General features: G+C 38.5%; 2 pseudogenes; both read left to right on the top strand.

The window, feature by feature from the left end:
• Window positions 1-19,871: 19,871 nt before the first annotated feature.
• On the top strand, window positions 19,872-24,092 carry LOC142456168 (cilia- and flagella-associated protein 70 pseudogene; annotated as a pseudogene).
• Window positions 24,093-24,266: 174 nt separating this feature from the next.
• On the top strand, window positions 24,267-25,116 carry LOC142456166 (cilia- and flagella-associated protein 70 pseudogene; annotated as a pseudogene).
• The last annotated feature ends 924 nt before the right edge of the window (window positions 25,117-26,040 follow it).

Here is a 26,040-nt window from a genome sequence, read left to right as displayed (position 1 = left end):
ACAAAAACATTAAAAGCTTTAGGATCAGCTTCCTTTAGAATATTGCAATTTAATGTTTTTTTGTTTTGTATCACTGGAGACATAACAAAAAGTTAATTTAATAAAAAATTTGCAATAATAGTTTAAGTACCTTTATCCTTTATTATTAAACATATGCTTTAACCACTGAATTGCTTACTTTCAGTCAGAGAAAATTGACTACAATTGATATGTTACAAACATTGAAATGAGTGACTATATTGCATAAATAGAGCTCAATTTGAAGATTAAGGTATTAATTCAATATTCCCATTATAAGAGGTTTATTTATATTATACAAGCTGTTCCAATAGGCCAGAGGCTCAGTTCTTAAGGCCTATGAAATTCTAGCAGAAATACATTCTGGAGTAGACAATCATTCATCCAACGTTCATCAAATATTTATCAAGCTCCTATTTTGCACTAGATACTCTTGTGGACACTGGGGACACAGCAGTCATAACAATGAAAACAGATAAAGGAAACGTTCTTCCTGTTTAGAACTCTGATTCCAGGGAAAGGCATACATCAACAAATTCAGCTCTCCTTCTGGGGTGACATGTGCCTTAAAATTAATCAGGCTGGTAGAGCATGGGCTGTGGTGCAGAAGATGGAGTTGTGCAGCCATGGTTTCTTCATGTCCTGAAGGGACTGAGAGAGAAGCCTCGAGGCTGAAGACCTTTCCAAAATGAGATAAATGAGTCCATTTGGAGCAAAGAGAAGTCAGGGTGGGAAGAATGGTAACTATACTCTATCATAGATTGAGGAATTGAGCTACATTAAGTATTTTCATTTTATCATTTAAAAATAATGTTATTATTAATATAACTTCTATTTAAATCAACATGAGCATTATTGTCATTACCGTTCCTAATCAGTGGTAAATTTCTATCCATTCTATCTGGAAGTACTTTTTCAAGGATGTTGATCTTCTCTGCCTAAATACATTTATTGATGTTCCCATCTTGATTGCTTAGAGTATTTGAAATAAGTTCACCTAACAATTCCATTATACTGAAGAAATACAGTAAATCAGGAAATGTATGAATTATAATTTATCAAAACATAAATACTCACTCCTCATTCATTTAAAAATACCCACAGAAATCCATTGTTATCAAGTCAATACCTATTCATAGAAACCCTAAATAATAAGGTTTCCAAGACTGTAAATCTTAATGGAAGCAGCCTGTTAACTTTTCACTTGCAACGTTGCTAGTGAAACTGAACTCTGACCATTTGATTAACAGCCCATGAATATCTAACAACACACAATAAATATAAATGGGTTCTCCTAAACACATCAAAAGGTCTTACTACCACAAATAAGGAAAATCAGGCATTTATTCTGTGTTGATTAAATGACTTAAAATATCCCATCAAATTTCCTGCATCATTATATAGTATTTTTCATTAACAAATGGTTTGAATTATGGAAACTTTCAAAATAATTTGGTTAATTTATTTAAAACTATTTATACTTAATATTGCTATAATGCGTACATTGGAAGCTTCATTTCAATTTTCTATGAGTATTTTCCGTAGTTGCCAATGCATTTTGCCTTATTAATTAGCTAATCATGTTATGAAAATCCAAAGTACTTTAAGTTCTAATGGAGAAACCAAGGCTACTCCATACACAGAGCTGATGCTACTGAATAATGCAGTCTGACAAATCACCATTACTTATCACTCCACATTTCCTCAGTTAGTTTACTCTTATGATCATTTACTGCCTGAGAGATGGTCCAGAAATAGCAAAAGGGACAACTTCAAACGACAGTGATGTGTCCCTTCGATGCACCATATCACAACCCTATTCTGAGTCATCCCTCTTGGCATGCTGCTCTTTTGACTCAACTATTTGATAGTTGTATATACTTGATGTTGAAACCACAATGGCACTTATTAAAGAAGTTGCCTTGCAACATTTTGAAAGGCAGGGACTGAAATTATGTTATTGCAGCTTCAGCACATTTCCCCAGTCAAATATTATTGTTTAATTTTCATTGGGCACTTAGAGCTGAAATAGAACGGCATGCACTAATCATCAGAAAGCCTTCTGTAAGCTGTATGGCAGATAAAAATGGTTATGTTACCTTCATCCGGGGAGCTTTGTAATCATTTTTATGAGGGGGCTTTAGAAAGTACGTGGAAATATTCCATTATCCATTTCTCTGCCAACTTTTTGGAGCACCCTGTGTAAGAAGGGTTTCCATATCTGAATGTGTTTCTTCACTGGGTCATTTATTACTATATTGAAATGAATTGCTAGTGTCATACCTGAGAAAAGGTAAAGAATCATTATAAAATTCCAACAATTATTTTAAGTTTAGGAAATATGTAAAACATAAACATTATGTCCTTGAAAATGATATTTTTCCTCTGCAGACTTTATTGTATTCATTGTTATAGTGTGTTAGTGTCTGTTTTGAACTAATGTCATAAAGTCTGTGTTCTTTCTCATCCATTGGCACTGAAGCCTTTGCTTAGTCAGAATGGTGATCAGCTAAATACTAGACAGAGGTATCCATACACACCTGAGATAAATTACAATCACCACCCCCAAGTCTTTAATAAGGGCTCTCAGGGCATACATGTGTGTGTATGTCTATATGTGTTTAATAAATGTTTTCCTGTGATTGATAACTTGGCATTTTAATACTTAAGGGTTTTTGTTTTTTAATCCTTGAAGCAACCCTATGCCTTTGTCATACACTGGAATACTAGAAGGCAGTGTGTGTTTTCTCAATGAATATCTCATTCTGTATACAGGCATTATTTTATACATTCAGTATGTATAGAAAAATGTATGATTGTGTTGACTGAGGCATGATTTTTAATCATATTGTAAGGTCATGGAGTAGAATAACTCAGCTAGAAATAGTTATAGTAAGCTCTACAACTTCTCTTGATTTTAGTGTTTTGAAGAAATATCATATTCTACTGATATCTTTAAGTATGGAATTATAAATAAAGTCCAGTTAGTCATCAATGAACTATGTTTAAATTCAAAATTCATACTCATTTGCTAAGTTTCTTAATTAGATAATCAATTTCAGTTAATATGGCAAATAAAAAGGAAAAGAAAACACAGTGAAAGATAACTAACTCCAAGGAAAGTAAAATAAACTGATTAAAGTAAAAGGGAAAAAGGAAATAATTGACAGGGAAACGTAAAAATAAAATTCAAGTTTTGGGGTTTATTTACAATGCTTTCTCTAAGAGAGAAAGATCAATGGATGAAAGAAAATTAGGGGAGTCCTTCTCTTGTTTATAGAAACGTAAAGAATGATACCATGAAGTATCACATATGACACCAAGTGCATTGGCCAAGACCATGTCTTAAAATCATGTGAACATTTGCTAAACTTTCAGAATGCCGGGGCCCACACCACATCTACTGAGTTAGAATCATTTCTGGGTTTTTGGCCTCAGAATCCGCATTGTAAGTGGGCCCCTGGGTGTGTTGTAGGCACAGTTTGACTTGACAGCAATGAATCTGCTTAAGAAGGTAGAGATTGTGAAAGACACTTGGGAGGAATGGATGTAATGACTTGCAAGAGGTTCTTTGGTGGAGACTTGACTATTAATTCAATTTGGAAGAATCCTAGGGGGCACTTTTTCTAGTTATGTAAATCCTGCAATGTGAGGAATTTGATATTTTCTGAAGATTATCAGCGTATGGATTTAATTTATTTGGGGTGTAATCTACTAAACAAAAGAACAGAACTAATGGCAAAAGTTTTAGTACTTCCTTCAGTTGGCTGAAGTGAAATAACTCTTCTTAAATTTAGGAATAAGAGGACGACAGTAAGGGGATAGATGAGTTGTTTTGGTCTGTTAAAAAAACCAATGTAATAAACTGATAATATCTTTTAAAAGGATGCAAGTGATCTGAGGACTATATCTAGCAATACAATAGGAAATTTTACATAGGCCAGGAAAATGTAATAATATCGGAAATATGGAGAGAATTCTTAACTTTCCAAATTTTGAGTCCACCATTCAAAAACTCATGATCCCTTTGTCCAGGGTAAGCCTTTAAATTTTTTTTAAATTTTATTTCACCAGGGATAATTGAATTCCCAAATCATTACTTCAGGAGCCTTGTTGGCATAGAGTGTCACTAACTGAGCTGCTAGCCACAAGGTCAACCGTCTCAACCCACCAATGGCTCGGTCGTCCTAGGAAGGTTTACAACCTTGGAAATCAGCCAGGGGCAGCTATACTCTGTGCTAGAGGGTCTCAGAGTCAGGCTGGGCTGCATTTCATGACCTTCACCTTCAAGTTCTTCGAACTTCCCACAAGCAAGGTTTTGTATGTGCATATCTCAGTTCATTAGTAATACCTGCTAATTCTGATGGCACTTTCCTTTTAATATAAACCAGCTTCTTGGAGTTTGACTCAGGTTGAATAAATATGGTGAACGGATAGAGCCCTGATCCATGCTCAACTTTCCTGATGATAAACCAGGAAGTATTTGCTGTTTTATTTTAAAATCTGCAAGGAAAAAGAATAGAAATTTTTAAACTTGGGAAAAAACAAAAGCAAAATATTTGTTCATACAGGATTGTATATGCAATTACATGATTAAATAATTACTATAGAGGTTTTCAGCCAAAAGTGGTGAAGAAAACCTGAATTGGTTTTCTAGGGCTGCCTTAACATTGTGATTTCCACAGTGTTCTAGCAGCCCAATTGGTAGGGTGATTTATTAGAAGAGAAATGTGTTTGCTTTCACTGTTGGAGGTTAGGAGTTTGAAGTTAGTTGTCAGTAGTGTTATACTCCGACTGATGCAGGAGAAAGTCGATTCTTCCTTGTTTCTTCCAGTTTCTTCTAGTCCCAGATATTCTTGGGCATTCCTTTGTTTATAGAAATATTTTCACATAACTGTCCCTCTGGGTGCTTCTATTTGTGTATATTGTTTTTTTTTCTTTTGAAAAGACATAAGACACATAGAATTAGTACTGACTTTATGCCTGTATGACTTCATATTAACCTACCTGTTAACATCTTCAGGGGCCATATTTCTAAAAAAAGTATATAAAAATTCGGGTACTAAAGAAAGCATGTCAACATAATTTTTAAAGGCCACAAGAACACTTACTTAATTAATAATAGTATTAATTTTTAGCAGAGGTACCCAACAAGAAATAATACAGGGAACTTCTTAGAAATTGGGGAAAAACACAGAAAGAAAGAAAACAAACAACCCCCGCCACCAAACCTCAATATCAAATATAATGGCATTCCTGGGGATGGTTGCTAATGGAAAATATCTAAATAAATTCAGTGTAATATTTCTTTCTTGTAATGTCCTTTTTCCTTAAAAATGCTTATAACTAAACTGCAAAAAATGTTTGCAACATTGTCTTATAATCTTTACAATGTATATATGTGTGATAAAATATTGTTACTGTGTCAGAAAAAGGTAGCCTTTCTAAAATATAGAGTGGGGCATTGGTTGAAAATTAATAAACTTTGATCGTCTCTTCATATAATTCACAAATCCAATTCCAAATATGACAGTAAAATAAATATATGTGCTAAAACTTTTCCATTTATACAAGAAAATAGGAATCTTTGTGACATGTGGCTAGGCACAACTGCTTTTTAAAAAATGAATGGATAATGTACAAATAAACCTAATATATGGTGAGAAAATAATGATAAAATGAATTTCATCAAGTTTGTCATTTTATGTTCCTAATAAAAGGTAAGGTTTAAAGAAAACTGCACATGTGATAATTGACTATTAGCTAGAATATATCAGAGCTATTAAAATGTATAATAAACTATGGATAGCCTTGAGCAAAGAAGACATTCTAGAACACTTCATTGGGCGCATGTGGAAATTGTGCATGGGTCAAGAGGGAGTGGTGTGTGCAGAAAAAGACAATATTACATGGCTTAAAATCAAGAAAGGTTTGCTAGTTAGTTGTGTTAGTCCAGGTAGACTAGAGAAACAAATTCATAGACACTCATATATATAAGAGAAAGAGCTTTATATACAAGAGCAATTGAATATTGAGGAGACATCTTAGCCCAGTCCAGATCAATTCCCTAAGTCCAATATTAGCCCATCTGTCTGATACTAATCTATAAATTCCTCTTCAGACTCATGAAAGACATGTAAGGGTGTCAAATGCAGGAGGATCACAGGCCAGTGGGTGGATAGGCTTGTGGATCCAGTGATGGAAGCATCTTAGCTCTGGTGTGGGTCTCCACGTGGCTCCTCCACACCCACAGCTCTTGCTGCCATCAGCATAGCACTATGTGTCTTGTCAGTAGAGAGTCTCCCAGGGAGTGAGCCTGTGTCCTGACTCCAATGAGCTATTTATCTCCTTAGTGCCTCCAAGTGAGGTCATCAAGCTGCGATCTGATTGACAGGCTAAACTTCACCTGAAGCCATGTGTTTTTAAGCATGTCATATGCATATGAAAGTTGAAAATTGAATAAAGAAAATCACAGGGTCAATGATGCATCTGAATTGTGGTGCTAGGGCCGAACTTTGGAAGTACCAAGGAGTACTCAAGGAATAAATAAATCTGTTCTGGAAGAAATACCACCAGTGGCTCCTTAGAAACACAGTTGGCACACAAGACCTTATCTCACGTACTTAACACATTTTATCATGAGAAATCAGTCCCTGGAAAAGGACAGCAGACTCTGTAAAGATCCTCTTGCAGAGGGGTCTAGGGGAGATGAGTCAGTCCGGGTGCGATGTAGCACCAATGAAGAACACAGATTTCCTCTAGTTCCCAAATGCTCCCCCCTCACCCTCCCACTATCATGATCCAAATCCTACCTTGCAAGTCTCGATAGAGCAGAGGATGTACACTGGTGCACATAGGAACTGGAGGCACAGGGAATCCAGGGTGGATGATACTTTCAGGACCAGGGGAGTGAGGGGCGATACTGGGAGGGTAGAGGGAGAGTGTGTTGGAAAGGGGGAACCAGTTACAAGGATCTACATGTGACCTCCTCCTTGGGGGATAGACAACAGAAAAGGGGGTGAAGGGAGACATCAGACAGGACAAGATATGACAAAATAATAATTTATAAATTATCAAGGGCTCAAGAGGGAGAGGGAGCAAGGAGGGAGGGGGGAAAAAAGGACTTGATGCAAAGGGCTTGTGGAGAGCAAATGCTTTGAAAATGATGAGGGCAATGAGTGTACAGATGTACTTTACACAATTGATGTATGTATGGATTGTGATGAGAGTTGCATGATCCCCGAATAAAACTTTAAAAAGAAAAAAAAAAAAGGAAGTCTCTTGACAAGACTGACTGACCCAATGGCTGAAACAAAGGTCTCAATGATCACAGTTGTGAAGATGGTGCAGGGTCAGGCAGTGCTTTGTTCTATTACACACAGGATCCCTATGAGTCAGAACTGACTTGTTGACACTTAGCTACAACAACAATTGCAATACACAAACAAACAATAAGAGCAGAAATGCCAATTATTAGACATTCTTCCAGAAAAAGATGTACACATGGCTAACAAAACTCAAACTAGCTGCCACTGAGTTGATTCTGACTCACTGTGACCCCGTAGGACAGGGTAGAATTGTCCTTGTGGGTTTTTGAGGCTTTATGGGAGTAGAAAACCTCAACTTTCTCCTGAGGAGCAGCTGATGTTTTTGAACTTCTGACCTTGCAGTGAGCAGCCCAATGCATAACCACTATGCCACCAGGCTCCTTTCATAGCCAATAAGCAGATGTGGTAGTTACATCATCTCTTGTCAACTTGATAGATAGAATGAAGGCGTGGAATCTAGCTTGTCAATCGGGTCACACCCTGATGTACCTCCTTGTGGGTGTGGCCTTCTCATAAGGAAGGTCCTGGGAACACCACTACCCCTTCTCTCTGTCTTCACTTTCCTGCTATTTAGTCACCTGGAGAGCTGCAAGAGACCCTCTAGAGACCGCTCAGAGCCTTGTGGTGCTTCACGGTCATTGGATCCACCAGACTCTGTACCCATGAGCCTTTGATGGTCCTGCATTCTTCATCATCTCATGTAGCTTCGTGAGTCTGAAGAGGGATTTATGGACTAGTATCAGACTTATGGATATTTATATGGACTTGGCTGGGATGATTTCCTGATATATAACTACTTCTTGATATCAAGTACTCTCTTACACATATATGAGTGTCCCTGGATTTGTTACTCTAGTCAACTCAGTCCAGCACAACAGGTAAAAAGATTGTCAGTATTAATAGTCAAGTTAAACTCTAAGGACATCTCCCTCTGACATACTGCTATATACCCTGTATAATAGCTGACATTTCAAAAAAGGATCATTCAGACCAATTATTTGGCTTGTGGCAAAAATTAAACTCTCATACTTGCTGGTAAGAATATAAAAATGGAATACTTTCCAACCACTTTTAGAAATTAAAAGAAAAATTCAAATATTGTAAAATAAACATAAAAGGAGCAAAATGTAACATAAAAAACAACATGAGTTAATTGCAAATCACTCATATGCAAAGATACCATTCATATAATATAATTCAATTTTTATGTAGTTTCATAATTCAGGTCACTAAAATAATCTGAGATGAATGGAAGGCATCAATTTCAAATTAGCAAGTTACATTTGTGGATTAAGAAAATAGTTAAGATTGTCATTGTTGGATATGTTACATATGTTTCTAAAAGTCCCAAAATGTAGCAGGTTCACACTTACATGTGAGTAGCAACAGCCAACCCAATACAAAATCATTCCGGAAATGCATGTAGATCACAATCCTCTATTATCTCTGTGATAGAATCTTAATATTTAAGCTAATCTGGGGTCTTGGTTGTCCTTGAGGATGGAATGAGAGGTGGATGTAGAAGAACTACTCTTTATACAACCACTTTATCCCACCTCTCCCGCTTCTTTCTCTCACACAAAAAACTGAAACCAAACCAACTGCCACTGAGTCAATGGTGACTCATGACCACCTTCTAGAAGGTTTCCAAACCATAATGGAAACAAGCAACCTCAACTTTCACCTGAGGAGCCTCTGCCAGGCAACTTCTACCTGACAGCCCCACACAATAGAGTTCCCTTATATTTCAGAGCATGGAGTAAGCAAGATCTGTCCCTCTGTGCCATATGTTGCAGGGATAGTTCTAAATTATAAATGTCAATTCTGTGTTCTCTGTCTTTGGAGATAGACTATTAGGCATTCATATGCCTGTCTCCATTTATCTTCCACTCTGAGGGAAGCAAAAGGGAGACAGAGGCAGTAAATGGCATAGTATTCCATTCACATTTAATATGGTTATTGGAACTATAATAATAAATCTGATGCTTATTAAGTATGCATTATATGTCAAACTATGCTACAGCTTTATATTAATCATATATATTCTCAGAAAATTTAATAAGATGAATTTCACAGTTCTTGTCTCTAGGGAATAAGTAAGGAGAGCAAATATAAACTCACTGTTATGGCAGTGAGATTTCATGTCAGCTTGAAGCTGTGTGAAGTGTCGGATGGAGTCCAATGTAGCCATCAGGTCACAGCAAGATGTCTCCTTGGGGATTGCAGCCTTTTCTATAAGAAAGACAGTGACACAGTTTTGTCTTCTCTCTGCCTCTTTACCCTGCCTGCCTCTGGGACTCTCTCTGCCTCCAGGTGTGGCCATATGTGGCTTGCTGACCCTGAGAGGCAACCTGGTAGCTGTTGCTGCCTTGTGATGTTTTCCCCAACTTTGAATCAGGGTGACTAGGCACCCAAAAGCCTGTGATCTCCCTACATCCTGCTTCACCATTCCAGGTCGCTGAACTGAAGTGACATGAGTCTGAGGAGGGCTCTGACTAGCATTAGACCCATGCGCTTGAGTTGGACGGGTCCGGGGTTTCTTTTGGGTATAAAGTTCTTTATACACATATGAGTGTCCCTGCTTTGTGTTTCTAGACAACCCATCCTAGCACACTGCCTAAGGACACACGTTCAGAAAATGACTAATTTGGCATTATAATGTACCATCATGTTTTAAAGATAGTTCCCTGTGTGAACAACTTCCCTCTTCATTTCTTCATGTGTACGAAATATCACAAAAGTTTAAGTTTCCCTGGGTGAGTCAAAGGGTGAAGTGCTACACTGCTAACTGAAAGGTTGGCAGTTTGAACCCACCCAGACATGCCCAATTTCCCATTCGTTTCTTCAGTTCTACAATGAAGGGGTGTGGGGTCATGTAGCAGATATGATTTTCTACTCATACTACCCCTCCCTTTCCCCCCAAAGATTTGCAATTGTATGTGGTGAAATATTTTACTAATAAATTAATTTGTCATTTATTTCAATTGCTTTGGGTGTCTGGGAGGAATAAAACATGATCGCTTATGCCATGTGCTCAGATGCTTATTGATGTCCTTAGTCCACACAAGAACAAATATTTTCAGTTTAGATTTTGTGAGCCGCACCAACTCATAAGGTGACAGAGTTCTGAAAAGACCCCTAGGCTTAGACCCAGTACAAAAGTAGAAAGTATCCTTTTGAAGGGTCCTAGATTGACTAGGACTGTAGGGCATTTATAGAGTGGACCCAAGGAGGAACACCCAGGCGTCCTCAATAGGATTCTAAGGAAAACCCAGTTTCCCCTATTTCATCCCAAAATTATGACAAGAATGAGTTGCTTTCCAGCCTGAGGTACTGGTGCATGGAACATCATGAACATGGTTCCAATAAATATATGGATACAGTGTTTCTTTCTTGTGCCATGTAATATTTATTGTTTATATACCCTTGATTACCATATATAATCGAGTATAAGATGACTCAAATATAAGCCAAGGCATCTACCATATATACTTGAAAATAAGCCAACCCGAGTATAAACTGAGGTACCTAATTATTACCTGGGAAACCAGAAAAACTGATTAACTTGAGTATAAGCCTAGGGTGGAAAATGCAGAAGCTATTGTGAGTCTCAATAATCAAAACAAATGAAAATAAAATTACTAAAAATTGAGACATCAGTGGGGTAATGTATTTAAATATTTATTTTAAATTAAAAACATAGATAAAAGGACAACAAGTCATTTAACATTAGCAAATCAGCACAGTAAGTGGGAAATAGGTTCAACAAAAACAATAAGGTATCAATAATGATACCTTAAAAGTATTATTCCCTGAGCTCAATAAGCAACCAAGCCAAAATGTAAAGAATTAAAATCCTTCAAAACTGGATTCCTCATCATCATCTGTATCCAATGCAGAGCTTCAGCTGGTGTGAAGTCATCATAGACGCTGTCCTCACTGAGATTGCCATCATCACCATCACTGCTGTCATTTTCATACAAAGCGCAGTCTTCACTGCCATCCACAGCATTACTAATACTACATTTCTAGAAGGCACATCACACCATGTCTTCTGGAATGTCTTCCCATGCATCTCAAACCCACTTTGCTATTAATTCTATGTCAGGCTTCATGTGATTTCCTCCTTTTGTTAGTTGGGCTTGACCAGATGACATTCATGCATGCCACATCCTCCGCACAGGTCTTTACAAGGCTTATTCAAAGATACATCCAGAGGCTGCAGTACAGATGTAAGCACACCTGGAATAACGGCTAAAGTAATTTACTAGATTTTCCATTTTTTAAATGTCATCCCATAGGCAGGCTCTAAACATATCCCTAACAAGTAATGATGGCTTTTTCTTTAAGGGTCCTCCTGGTCAGAGGTTCCAAATTTTTTCCAGCCATTTTTTTGTTCCGTCTTCATCCATCCAGCCTTTAATATGTGCATGCACAGTAATTCTTGGTGGGAAATTGATCTTTTTATGCAAGATCTTTCTTTTAAAAATAAAGACAGGATTCAGCTTAGTTCCATTAGCCAAACATGATAGAACAACTGTAAAGTGTTTTATTTCATTTCCTGTGGTTTTGAAAAAAAATGATTTTTGTTCTCCTAAACTTGCCACAGTTCTGTTGCGTGGAAGATCAAAAGTCATGGCAGTTTCATCCATATTCCCAATATCTTCCAGGCCATAATTTTAAATCCTTCTTTGTTTTATAATAAATGACTGTAATGACATAATTTTTCTTTCAAGGTCTTGTGGCAATTCCTGGGAAATTTTTGTTCTTTGTCTCAAACATAGTAGGCCAAATCTATTCATGAAGCAGGTACACCATTCTGCTGATGCAGCAAATTTTTCCGTGCCTGGTGTTTTATATTTGTCATCCTTAGCCATTTCTAGAGCACCTATGCGGATTCCCATGTGTGTTACACTGTAACCATTTTGATGACACTCCATAACCCATTTATGCAATTCAATCTCTAGAGCCCCATAAAAAAAAGTTAAACTACGACGAGCTTTTTAGCTTTTGGGATCTGTTCCAAGTCAGCCTTCTTTTTCCATCACTCCCTCACTTGCTTTTTGTCAACACAGAATTCCCTACTTGCAATACTGTTATTGCTCACTTCTCTTGACACTACCTTCATTTTGAAACCAGTCTCATATGACTGACGTTTTTGTTTTGGTTCAAGAGTATCCATTTCTAATAGGATAAAAAAAAAGACTTTGAAAAAGAACTTTCATGGTAATGCCCCGCCCCTATAACCCCCCTCACTCCCCCACCCGGCAACGTGTTAGCCGGGGGAGGGGGCGGGGGAGTCCGTGCGGGTGGGGGAAGAAGAATGTGAATTAACACAGAGACCTGAGGGGAGAGATGGACTGCAGCCACATCCTTACCAGTTCAGCTGCTGGTGTAAGTAAATCACTACAGGTGCTTCTGCGAATTGGAGCCATCCACATCAAAGGACCACTCAGATTGTTTAGATGTGAGTAAACAAACATTCAAAGCCCTGCAGTGTCATCTGGGCTTTGAATGAACAGTGGAGAAACAGCAATCACCCGCGAGATAACAGGTGCTTGTTCGGGGGGAGCCCAGTGAGATGTTACACCTGGATGGGGTAGCACTGACCCTTGTAAAAACCGAACCCCAGTTTATCAGCATATTTTTGTGCTGAAAAACTCGGCTTATACACAAGTATGTATGGTACTTTTAACCACAAAAACTTCATTAAAAATGTGCTGACAAACTCGGATTATACTTGAGTATATATGATAAGTTATCACTCACAACTTCCTGTCTGACTTACTCACACAGAATATTGTGTGACAATAATCTGGAGAAAAAGTGGAAGTGTAAGAGTGATGGGTAATCGTTTCCCCCAATTGCTTTTTCTCATCATGACAAAAAGTTGAGATAGTTGTTGATATTCATTCAGCAACCAAGAGTTAACCAGAACATATGCCAGAGTAGAGCAGAGCAAAATAAAATGAGAAGGCCTGATATCAAGGGTTAATTTCTTAATATATCACACAAGGATGATTTCATGTAAGAGCACATTTGCTAATTAAGATATAGGTGTAAGATCTATAGTGAGTCTTAGTACTGTTCCATTATTGCCAGGACAGTGGAGAGGATCACACATTCAAAATGTTCTGGTTGGCCACCCTCTTTGGGCAGGGTATCGGTTTTTCCTCTCTCTACTAACCACTAGATTTTGTTGATATGGAACCTTAATGATGGCTTTATTTTCTAAGAGGAAGACTACATTTATAACAGGATGTCAAATCATAACTTTCCAGTTATTTTTCCAGGACATATCTTTCAATGTCCTGTCTAACCCTCTTTTGCTACACATATGTATTGTTTATTGAACAATTGGAGAAATGTCTATTAGTCCATTAAAACGTTGGTGATGAACATTTGAACACACAGTGTTGTTCTTTGTGTTATTCCATAAACCTGCCACTTATACATTAAAGCCACAGAACATTTGTTAAAAATAAAGATTCAAGTTAAAATGTGTGAGTTGACTAGCTGTTATTCAATTATAGCATTCGGAAATCATATCAGAATTTCCACATCTCTAGTGGGTCACTTTTATAATATCAAAAATTTACTCATCCAAAAAATGTAGACCTGGATAAGTCTGTATCAATTAATCTGAATCTCTGATTTTATAGTTATGTAAACTGAAGCATAATAAATTAATGGAGATATTTGGAATTGATATCTATGGTATTTTCTTATACTAAATTCTATGTTTTATTTATTTCACTATGAAGTTAATTGACCACTGTTGAAGAGATTAAATTTTATTTATAGGCTCACTCAACTTAAACTTGCTGCCATTGAGTTGATTCTGGCACAGAGTAGAACTGCCCCTGTGGGTTTCTGAGACAGTAACTCTTGATGGCAAGAAATCTTCAACTTTAATCCAAGGAGAAACTGGTAGTTTTAAGCCACTGATGTTGTGGTTAGCAACCCAACACATAAGTAATTATGCCATGAGGACATTTAAGTAAAACTAGCAGAGGATCTAATATGTCACACTATATTAACACCAAATTAGCACCAATCTTTCCAAGTCATGATCAGGAAGGCTGGCATGGTGAAGTGAAATAGTTGGTATGGCCCGTCTAATCCTAAACCTTATAACTCCATCCAAATGACTATGTGTGACCATGAAAATCATGTTTATAAAGCATAAGAAAATGTGGTGAAGAAACAGATGGGGCCTGGTTATCCAAAACAATAGCATCTAGGATCTCAAAATCTTCAAGTTAAACAAGCAGCCATGTAGCAGAGAGGCTACAAGCCCACATGGAAGAAGCACACCAGTCTGTACAAAAATGAGGTGTTGGCGGGATCTGGTAACGGGTATCATAAAACCCAAAGCAAACAAACAGACAAACAAACAGCCACATTGTTGAGAACAAGGAAGGTCAAAGCAGAAACCCAAAACTCATCTGTAGACAATAGGACATCCCCTCACAGAAGGGTCACAAGGAAGGGCTGAGTCCACCAGGGTGCAGATTAGCACCAAATGAACATATAATATTCATGTGGTTCCTTGAGGTTTCCTCACCCCCCACTATCATGACCCCAGTCTTGCCTTTCACTGTGGGCTAGACTGAAGCATGTGTACAAGTACAGATAAGAGATAAGATCTCCAGACACATGGAATCCATGAACAGGAATGGGAGTAACCATACCAGGAGGGTAATGGGAAGTTGTGGAAAGGAGGGGAGGAAGAGGGAGCTTATCACTATGATTGAAACATAACCCCCTGCCCCCAGGGAGATGAACAACAGGAACCATGGGGGAAGGGAGACAGCAGTGTAAGATATGAAAATAATAATAATTAATAATTTATCAAGGGGTCACAAGGTGGGAAGGACTGATACTAAGGACTCAATAGAAAATAAATGTTTAGAAAATAATGATGTCAACATATCATATGTACAAATATGATTGATACAATTGATGTAAGGATTGTTTTAAGAGCTGTAAGAGCCCCTAATAAAATGATCTGTAAAAAAAAAATCAGACACAAAAACTCTAACATGTGGATTGGCCAATTTTGCCTTTCAACTAGGTATAAAATGAACTATCTCATAGGCTTCTCACAACCATCCAGAAAGAGAAAGTGAGAATAGAGTGTATCTCTTGGACCTTAAAATACCTATCTGCCGAATCTCCTCCATGTAGGAGACAGAGAGCGGTGACATGAGAGAACGGCCGCACAATGAGCAGGACACAGAAAGGCTGTCTTCCCAGCCCACAGAGTGTGCACGCTGAGGGCCCTTGCTTAGGAGATTTGCTTGTAGAGTGAGTTGTATCTAAGCACCTACCAGAGGAGCCAAGTTTGTTGCCATGGAGATAAGGCAGCAGTTTCGTGTCCTTTGAGCATTTATCAGCATTTATCATCATCAGTGCAAAAAGGCTTTGTAACATTGCCTGAACAAAGCTGGACCAGAGTCACTACTGTAGGAATGGTGGGGGGAAAAAACTGTACCAACCAAACATCTGTACCCTGAGCATTTTGAAAGCATCCTGACTAAACTCCATAATCTTAAGTATCTCCTGGGAGTTACATGTAGCCATCGCTATGAATTATGGAACTCAGCAGAGAAGAGAGTGCCATGGGATAGATGACATGTGTCAAAAGGTAAGGAAGGTGGGAGGTAGGGACATATCTGACCTATGCCTCAAAAGAATATATCTTGGGGTGATGTTGGCCTTTTCCCCTTGTAAAGTCAGAGGTCTGCTGCCGCCTCCATTCTTTACAGTTTCCTTTGCACAGAAGAAAGGGAGTTCGAGAGAAGGCAGTTGGTTGAAAAAGAAAAAAAAATCATCTCCTCTATATTCTATGAAAACAAAAAATATATACCTACATAAACATATATAATATTTTAGGTTATTTCTTAAACCCATTCAACTTGAATTTTCAATCATTGGTCTTTCTCATTTCTTTTTGATTTCTATAAAACATTTTCTTATGTAAATAATTTGTCATCTTTCACAAGAAATCATCACATTGTTTCCATTTCAAAAGAACATTTAAATTAAGATTCAGTCTTAGTTCTTCTTCAGGTCTTTCCTCTTCATGTGGCCTGTCTTATTTTCTTTTATGTTTAAAAAACTTGTTTATCATTCAGTCTATTATTAACACTCTATAAAACTTGCAAGTTCCAAAGGAAGATGTGTTACACCAGGTTGACTAGAAAAACAAATTCATTGACACTCATATATTTGTAAGACAGAACTTTATATTAAGAAGCAATTATGCATCAGTAAAGCATCCCACCCCATTCCAGATCAAGTCCCTAAGTTCCATATTAGCCCATAAGCTCGATATTAGTTCATGAATTCCTCTTGAGACTCATGCAGCACATGCAATGATGTCAAATGCAGGAAGATCACTGGCTGGTGTGTGGAAAGTCCTATTGATCCAATGACAGGGGATGCATCTCCAGGGCTCTGGCTGCCATCAGTGTGGCTCCATATGGCTTGTCAACAGGAAGGTGAAGCTGAGAGAGTGTCCTCCTCCAGGGAGGAAGAGATGAAGTTCTCTGAATGCTCATGAGGAGGCCATGCCCACAAGGAGGCATCAATCAGGTTGTGACCTGATTGACAGGTTAGACTTCATCCCTACACTCTCACAAGTGGATATGAAATTATATGACGACCAAAGAAGGATTTCAACTTCTTCTTGTTCACAGCTGTGTTCTGCCCTTTCCATGCAGCATCTTCCACTCTTCTAGGTAGCACAGGGTGGTGTTCCTTCCATCACAACATTCCCAGCATCAATTAGGTATACTCATTCTGCACTAGGCATTTCTGACCTCTTGGCTCTCAGGCCTAACAGCACACCAAGTTACTCTGCTGTGTGATAAAGTGACCTTCAGCGCCCTGTCTGGCATGAAGACACATAAAATACATTAACCATATGATGAAACCATTCTGTCATGATAGTAAATTCAAGCACTGTATGTTCCTCCTTTTTGAATAACTTTTCAAAAATGATACACCATCTCAACTAATCCTATATTTGATTTGAAGTTAGAAATTTAAATCAAAATTGGATTAAGTACAGGAAAGAAGTACATATGAAAATAGCAGAAGAAATAAAATAGGGAATAAAAAATTAATGTAGAAAATAATCAAAGTAAAAAGTGGATTTCTTTAAAGAATGATAAACATGTATGAACCTTTACTAATGGTGACAAAGAAATAGGAAACAAAACACTAACAATACAAATAATAAAAGAAGATATTATCACAGAGTAAAAAAAATCTCAAAGGATAGTGAAAAAAAGTTATATGACGATGTTTTTTAAAGTACCTCAATAAATTTCACAATCAAAATGAAATGAACAAATTCCTTGATAAAAGAGTTTTGCAACATTAGAAACATAGGAAATTTAAAACCACACCATCCATCAGAGCAAGATTTTATATATATATATGTTACAATCAGAAAGGAAAGTCTTGCCTCAAATGACTTCACCTGTGTTAGGCTAAGTTGACTAGAGAAACAAAGAAATATTCATATGCATAGGAGAAAGTTTTATATCAAGAATTTTTATATATCAAGAAAAGCTTCCAGCCTGTAAGTCTGATACTAGTCCATAAATCCCTCTTCAGACACCCACAGCAAGATGCAATGATGCAGAATGCAGGAAGCTCACAGGCCAGTGGGTAGAAAATCCCATGTGTCTCTGGCTAGTCTCCGTGTGGCTTGCCAGCAGGAACGTGAAGGCAGATTGAAAAGGGGAGGTTCCCAGGACCCTCCTGATGAGAAGGGTGTCACCCTCAGACCTGCAAGGTGGCACCATCATGCCTGATTGACAGGTTAGACTCTATCCCTACACTATTACATCTTCCAGTCGACACAAACTTACATAACTACCACATCACCAATAGAAATCTCTAAAATACAGTATATGTATGTAATTTTTCATAAAACAAAATAAAGGGAATACATCTGAATTCCTTTGATGACATCAGTATAATAAACCCTACAAGAAAAACGTGGCAAAGGCATTACAAGAAATGAAAATTAAAACTAACTCTACTCAGTAGTATAGGTACAAAAAGTTCTATCACATTTTAATAAGATAAAGACCAACTGTGATTATCCCAGTAAAGGTACTTCATGGGCTGGACAAAATAAATAGCAAATATAATACAATCATCTCAATAAATACATAAATGTATTTATATATCAGTTTATATTAATTAAATGATGCCTCTTTGCAAATTAAAAGTAGAAAGGATTTTTCAGATGATACCCAATGAAGGTAAGATAATGGTCGCCTTCTCGCCCCTATATGCAAACTCAAGTGGATCTGGAGAGAAGCATACTAAATATTAAATGTTTTTTATGATGTGGACAGTGAGATTATATATCATTATTATCCTCTTCTAATCTAGTCTGTGTTCATAAAATTTACTACAAACGTATCATTATTATAAAGAAAGGAATTGGACATTTTAAAAACAGTAATCTTTGATTGTTGCATCGCTCCGTTTTAAACTGTAGTAAAGGTATACTAGAATCTCATTGGAAATACAGAGGAGCAAAGTGGCACATATTCATGTCACACGATTTAATAAAATGAGTAACAGAACTGAAGGCACAAGGTCAACAAGAGAGGCAAGTGACTACTTTTTCTCCCCAGAAATTCTGTCAACATACTGTTGATTGACTACAGATTCAAGGATTCCAGACTAAATATTTGGAGCTGTAAATCGCCCCGCATGACACACACTTTTGAAGCAAGACATAAAAAGAGGAATAAATCATGGTCGTCTCTCTTCACTGTGCTTTTATTAAAAGAAAACAGAAACAGACCTATCATTGAGATATATGACTGACCAGTGAGACATTCTGGAACGCAAATCTCCATCTTGGTAGCTGTTTTCTGGGGAGCTTGAATCTATTTTATCAAAGCACCTCATTAAAGTTGGTGTTGCCTTCGAACACCTACCTTAGAAAAGGTCCGCATTTCCAGGTGGTAGTAGTAAGAGCCTTATACGATGATCCTTTCAAATGTATTTCTCCCCCAACTCCATCCTGTAGCTACTTTTTGCTTGATGCTGTTGAGCAATTTTCACATGTCATGACCCGTGTGACCAGATCTAAATGCTCCGGCAAAGCGTTTTCTTCCCTAGGGAGCAGATCACCAGGCCTTCCTCCTGCAGCGGCCGGAAGGGTGCAGATCTCTTAACTTTCCCATTACCCGTTGAGTCTTAATGTCTTTGTCTCTCTTAGCTCCTCCCACTTAGCAAACTAGAAAGGAGAAGAGCCAGGTTGGAATGTACAAGGAGCAGAGAGAAAGAGAGAGAGAGAGAGAGAGAGAGAGAGAGAGAGAGAGAGAGAGAGAGAGAGAGAACTCCTTTTTTCTTGTTGCAGGGAATGAAGGGAAAGTATTTTCAATTTCAGGCCAATTGACTTTATATGACTTAGAATCTTAAAGTTTTGCCTTGAAAGAATCATTTTAATTAATACACTCAGATAATTTTGTCCAATATGCCCAGATGGATTTTCATGATCTGAGACTGATCAGTCAAGTCATGGACTCCGAACTGGTTCAGCCAATAAAAGGTAACAAACACATCTTCAGAGAACAGGAAATAACTAGTTTTTCCATTGTATCTACCGCTCATCTTGTTCCACCTTGGGGATGCACGTGGGTACACATGTAAAGAAAATGAGGGGCAGTATTGTTCGTGAAAATCATGTCAATCTCTGCTGCGGTGCTTTTGTGTACTTTATTTTTGCCTAAAAATGGTCAAAGAAAACTTCACACTTGCATCTTTATAAAAAAAATAAGCTTTGTATATTCCATACCTTCATAGCTGCTTAATTTATAGTCAAATTATTTCCATTTAACACAGACATGTGGTCTTTTAAAATTAAATGTGAGCTATGAAATGATTTAGCTATAATCTTCCTAAAAGGGTGATTGCTAATTATGATCATGAAACTTTAAAATTGAATGATAATTATGCCAGTGTGAAAAATAGCACCATTTTGATGTTTGAATAATATAGATCTTTGGCAATAAGGTATCATAATGGAATATTTGAGACGTCTCTGAATCTCTACTGTCCACATGCTTGATAGGGATAATATCTATATATTCCATAAAAACAATTGTGCATTATTGACCAGGAACTTCTCTGTTACTTATTGGACTGAAAGGAAAACTGCAAGAAAAATACACAGAATCGATATATCAATGGTCAGAGAAAAGACTTCTCAATATTTCAATCTCATCACCATCCCCACATGTATTTTGGAATTGTGTATCAACGCTATTTAATCATGTCAGAACAATCAACTACAGAGAGGTTACCCACTAATTTTGGTAACAATGTGTATATATTTTTCATAAGCCAGTGATAGCATTTTTAAAAAATTTAATATTTTACTAAGATTTAATTATTCGAATGAAAGCCATTATGCATGAAGAATCTAAAGTTTCATTAAAATTATAGGAAAGGAGTGGGGTGGGGGTGGTGAGGGGAAAATAAAATTATAGGCAACAAAAGAAATACAGGAACTGAACAGAAGAATTCAGATGGTGGCTTGAGAAGACACAGTCAACTCTGAGCCATGAAATTTGATAAGGTCTGGAGTTCGAAAACACAGAGATGACTATGCCCAGCATGTCTCAGGCCGGAAGGAACAGAAGGAATAAAAACGAGACTGACACTGCAATATTGCAGCACATCCCACTGCTACTCACCAGGATGTCGGTGGCCGATCCCTGGGAGATGGATAGCATCGTGTAGCTAGTCTGCAGGCTCCACGGAAACCTGTTCAGTCATGTTGGTAACTGAAGTATAAGTGGCATTTTTTTCCCACAAAGCAACCAATTTCTAGAAGACTGGTGGCTCGGGACAAAAAGGGTAGAGTACACTCAGCATAACTCAAGGTTAAAGAACCAAAAAATATCAAGACTCGTTTCACACTAAAGGACTCTATGGGCAAAATATTGAGTGATGCAGGACTCATCCAAAGAAAATTACGAGAATATGCCAAATCACTGTATCAAAGATGATCAATTATTATACGAGGCAGCATTTGAACAGACTGGAGATGAGGAAGGATGAAATGCAAGCCAAATTGAAAGCATTAGTGAAAAACGGTCCAGGAATTGATGGACTACCAACTGGAATATTTCAATAACCTGGTGAAGCATTAGAAGCACTCACTTACTTATTTCAAGAAATTGGAAATACAAAGAATTGGCCAAGCACTTTGAAGAAATGCGTGTTTCTATATAATCCACAGAAAGGTGACCAAGTGCATAAATTATTCTAAAATATTATTAACACATGAAAGTAAAATTTTATAAAGGAAACTAGCACACATTTAAGCTGTATTCAGCAGATTACATAAAACAAGGAATATCGTTGCTGATTTAAGATGGATCATGACTGAAAGCAGATATTAGCAGAAAGATGCTTAATCATGTTTCATTGACTATGCAAAGGTATTTAACTGTGTCCATCATAAAAAAATGTGAGTGACAAAGAGAAGAATGAGAATTGCAGAATACTTGCTCGATTTATTTGGAAACTTGATATCGTTCAAGAAGCAGACATTTAAATGAAACAAGGGAATATTGCATGACTTAAAATCAAAAAGGGTCTGTCTTTTCACCATACCTATTCAATCTTTTTGCCAGGCAAACAATCTAGATGCTGGACTATACAAAGAACACAGCATCAGGGTTAGAAGAAGGTTTATTAACAACTGGAAATATGCACAGGACCCAAGTTTGCTTGCTGAAAGTGAAGAGAACTAGGAACACTTACTGATAAAATTGCAACCTTCAGTATGGATTGCAACTCAAAAAAAAAAAAAAAATCCTGACAGTTGGGACTGAGAAAAGATTGATGTCAAGGATTTCATCTTGCTTGGATCCACTATTAATCCTAATGCAAGCAGCAATAAAAAAATCAAAGCAGAGCCAATAGTGAGTTCAGCCCAGATCTTAAGGAGCACCTTCTAAAGGTCACAGTGGAAGCTTCCTACCCTGCACCTGAGTCCTTCATGCCAGTTGTCCCTGCAGAGAACTGTATGGTTGGTCTGCAAGTTGCCTCAGTTGGGGAAACAGATTATGTAATATTCAAGAATGGAGCTCTCAAGATTAGAGGGGAAAGAACCTTTTCCTCAGCTTACCCCCCCCCCAAATATAACATATTGCCAATATTCTGGCACCAGGAGTGAATAACATACCGATGCTTTCATCACTGGTGACCCCTCTGAGAAAGAAGGACAACTCAGCACCCTGAGGACAAGGAATTTAGGAACCAGACAGAGTGCATGAAGAACAGGATTACTGGGGGCCTGGAAAGTCACTGTTACCTTGATCCTCCACAGTGGCCTGCTTCAGGAACAAATCACTGATTGCTGCTGTTTGCCTGTAGAGAGCACAGGCATCCCTCTGGTTATGCCATCCAAAGGGAAATATGACAAAATATAAGAGTGAGGACGAAAATCAGCTTTCATTCATGATGTAGCTTACTTTAATATGGTACCACTGCTGTCTCCATGGGAGAAGAGAAGTGAGGGACTTTCCATGTTTGCCCTCATCTTCATAGTACTGTCTATGGAAAGACCAAATGTTGATTTAGCTTGTGCAGAGGATACTGGTCATCATTGGATCCACAATAGCAATGTTGGAGACACTTATTTCCCCAAAGCCTAAATCCATAATTGCCAAGAACCTAAAAGAAGATAAAGCAAACAGAGAAAAAGATATGCAAGCTCCCAGTATAAAAACGCAGGGTTCTAATCATCCTTTGGAAGCTGAACCCTCGCTAAACCACACTCTGGAGGGAGAGCAATAGTTAGAAGCACAGAGATTCAGCTGGACAAGGTTTTGGTTCCAAAACGAATGCCTGAAGAGGTAGCCAGAAGGGCCAGGGCAATGATTCCACCTGGGCTTCCTCTTACTTGGCATAGAGGAGGAGCTGAGAAGGGTGAGTGACCATCACGTGCAGATTAAGACCATTTCAAAAATCCATCTGCATGAGGATCACAGGATATTTGGGGAAGAATTTCGTGGCTACACTGGACAGGAAATGGATAGTGAAACTACGGAGGCACAGAAGTACCAGTTCAACTATGAACTTCATTTCTCTGGAAAATAATTTGCTACCAAAAACAACTCAAGCATCCATGCTGTGGTAACGACTGTGGGAGAGACATGCTTCCAAACAACGGCATTTGGAAACCAGGAGGAGCTGCAGACATGTGTCGGCGAGCTGCATGTGTTCTTGGTGGGTCAGATGCACGTGGTCCTAAACCAGGGCACCATGGATAATATCCAAGTGCCCATTCAACCATGTGTACAAGCAGTGACCAGCTCTGACTCCTTGCCTTTGAAGCAGAAGTCAATTAAAATGTTGAAATGGCAGCAGTGTATTATGAAGAGAGGTCAGTCCATGAGCCCCAGAACTTAGAGTACTGCTTGGATGATGGTGCCTTCTGCCTCCTAATTGAAGACAAGAGAAAATCACAGGAGTGTTTTGGGAAAGCCCCTTTCCTCAATCCAAATCCCATCCACAGCTTGCTGCTCTGTGGTGTCCTGGCTGTCCTTATGGAGAACTATGAGCAGGCGGGCATTTTCTTCGTGCATGTCACTTGCTTGGACTTCACTTGGTTTATACTATGCAATGAAAAACGATGACATTCGAATGGAAGTGGCATTTCGTGAAGCCTTCAAATAGCTCCAGACTTGAGTAATGAAGCAGAAGAGCACGATTCTAGAGAACCCTGGAGAAAGAAAACAGCAATCCAGGTTAGATCCCTGGGGACACAAATGGTTCTTCCGGAATAGCACTTTAAGTGGAAGCCGCAGCAGGGTCAGCAGCCCCGCGATTGTACGTGGATTTCTGCAATAATCCCCAAACAGCATGCTGAACAAGGACAATCTCAGCATCCAGGTCTTAGTCAAAAACACGCCCAACCTATTTCTCAAGGAGCTACCAGCAAAGAATGAAACATCAAAATCTCAAGCAGGTTCAGCTGTCTTGAAGCCATCCCTCATCCGGGTGTTTTCCAAAACCCTGCTACCATTTTCATGGAGACCATATGCTCTTAACGAAGGTGAATGTTGCGCAGTGTGTGCACGGGGTGCTTGTGCATGAGCTGGCATGCCCGCAAGGACGCCCCTGCGATGGGTATTACCTGGTGCTGGCTTAAACACTCCTCTTCAAGAAAGACTTTGCCAAGGCAGGAGAATACCTTCAAAAGGCAGCCCAAATTGACTACCTGAATTCTGACATCTGGGGTATGAAAGGCCATCTCTATTTTCTGAGCGAAAATCACATGAAGGCCAACGTATGCTATGAGCAAACCATTCATTTTATAGCAGATGCTTCTGAAATTGACTTTATCTTCTTGCGCCTGGGCCTCATTTACCTGGAAGATGTAGTGCATGCAAAAGCAATGAGAAACGCCCACAAGTTTGTAAGAGCGGGCCTTCTTGTCTTCCCTGGTTAGGAATGGAAATCTGCTATCGAGAGGAAGGGCTCACAGAGGCTAGGGATGCGCTCTCGAAAGCCAACAAGTGAAAAGGCAATGCAGATGAGTGGGCCCCTCTGGCTCTGGTACACCGGAGCTGGAAGGCAGCTGGAGGCTGAGCAGGCCTGCAAGTATAGCAGAAAGCTGAAACTCAAAGGTGAAGCTCTGCTTGCGGAGATCCAGATGCCAGCAGAGATGGCTGTGGCAGAATCCATCTTTGTGATACTCTTAGAGTCCTGAGGAATTTTCTTATGGGTCTCTAAAGGATCCCTCTCCTTCATAGAAAAATCCACCTCTGCGAACATCACCATGTGAAGGCTGTAGAATGAAATCGACACATCTCATTGACTCATTTCTATTGGTGATGTTACTGGATCTTTACATTGCATGACAATAAGAAAAAGGATCTAAAAGATCGCATAAATGACATTGGAACATCTATCACATGGGTCTTTATAACATGCTAAAGAGTCAAGGGGTCACTTTAAGGACTTAAGTGGTCTGACCTAAGGCATGGTGTTTTCAAACACCTCATACAGAAATGAAAGATTAACAGTGAATAAGGAATATCACAGTGTACTTGAAGCATTTGAAATACAGTTTATAAAGAACTTTAAAGTATCATGGGTTTCCAGAACAAAGCAATTTGTTCATGGGTGTGATACAATTAGAATGCTCCTAAGAAGTAAAGGTGGTGTGACTTTGTCTTGGACGATGAAGACAGACACTATCTGGGGAAGGACATCAGGCTTGGTGAAGTAGAGGTCAGCATAGCAGAGGCAGCTCCTCAGTGAGATGGGGGGCGGGGGGCTAGTGGTGGCTTCAATTGTGAGCTCAAGTGTAAAACTTACTGTGCGAATGGCACCTGATCAGACAGTATTTTGTCCTGTTGAACATAATGTGGTGTCAATTGGAACCTTACAAAAACGATAACCTGGGGGAATTATTGAATAATGAGGAACAAGAAGATGGAAAGAATACACAGTCACTGTAACAAAAATAGTTGCTTTAGTGCATTCAAATGCTGGGCAATAAACAGATGTCTTTGTATTATAGTGGAGGGGAGACTATGACATGTATCATGGCCTGCCAACAGAACTAAGAAATCTTTTACAGAGAACTTCAACCAGAATGCTCCTTCAAACATTTCTTCTTGTACTTTGG

Source organism: Tenrec ecaudatus, chromosome 9, assembly GCF_050624435.1.
Source record: "Tenrec ecaudatus isolate mTenEca1 chromosome 9, mTenEca1.hap1, whole genome shotgun sequence".
NCBI classification, from domain to species: Eukaryota; Metazoa; Chordata; class Mammalia; order Afrosoricida; family Tenrecidae; genus Tenrec; species Tenrec ecaudatus.
The sequence above is the reverse complement of the archived record's forward strand: the minus strand, read 5'-3'. Positions and strand labels throughout refer to the sequence as shown.